We start from the raw sequence: 800 nt of genomic DNA, 5'->3' as shown, positions 1-800 counted from the left end.
TGCCACACATCCTGGAGGCAATTACCGTGAAGAACCAGCTGTTCGGCGAAAAAGTTCAAACAAAGGCAGCACGTTTTGTATTATCGCGAAATATGGAAGAGAGTGTCACAGAAATGATACACGATTTGGGCTGGACATCATTAAAGGAAAGGCGTTTTTCGTTGCGACGGAATATTCTCACGAAATTCCAATCACCAACATTCTCCAGCATGAGATTTTCACTCTGCAGCGGAGTGTGCGCTGATATGAAACTTCCTGGCAGATTAAAACTGCGTGCCGGACCGAGACTCGAAAGCTGTGACGACGGGGCGTGAGTCGTGCTTGGGTAGCTCAGTTGGTAGAGCACTTGCCCGCGAAAGGCAAAGGTCCCGAGTTCGAGTCTCGGTCCGGCAAACAGTTTTAATCTGCAGGAAGTTTCATACCAACTTTCATAGGGAGGAACGATCACCACGATAAAATAAGGAAATCAGAACTAGTACGGAAAGATATAGGTGTTCATTCTTTCCGCGCGCTAAACGAGATTGTAATAATAGAGAATTGTGAAGGTGGTTCGATGAACCCTCTTCCAGGCACTTAAATGTGATTTGCAGAGTATCCATGTAGATGTAGATGTAGATGTAGAACGGCAGATCACCCGGCACCAAGACACAAAACGGTGGCTGAACCGCATGGGCAGAGGGTAATTGCGGCCATCGAGTAGCACAGCAACCAGAATGGGGTGACCTAGTGAACACACACAAACGTGATGATGGCAGTGCCTGGAGAGTTATCAAGAACCTGCGTCACCGGCAGCGCATTTC

At 47.9% G+C, this 800-nt stretch overlaps 1 non-coding gene across 1 annotated transcript; it reads left to right on the top strand.

The window, feature by feature from the left end:
- Nucleotides 1-318: 318 nt before the first annotated feature.
- Nucleotides 319-393, top strand: Trnas-cga. Its single transcript has one exon. It is a non-coding gene; the product is annotated as a tRNA-Ser (tRNA).
- The last annotated feature ends 407 nt before the right edge of the window (nucleotides 394-800 follow it).

The sequence above is a fragment of the Schistocerca americana genome, chromosome 4, assembly GCF_021461395.2.
Source record: "Schistocerca americana isolate TAMUIC-IGC-003095 chromosome 4, iqSchAmer2.1, whole genome shotgun sequence".
Classification (NCBI taxonomy): Eukaryota; Metazoa; Arthropoda; class Insecta; order Orthoptera; family Acrididae; genus Schistocerca; species Schistocerca americana.
Note: the sequence above shows the minus strand (reverse complement) of the source record. Positions and strands in the feature narration are given on the sequence as shown.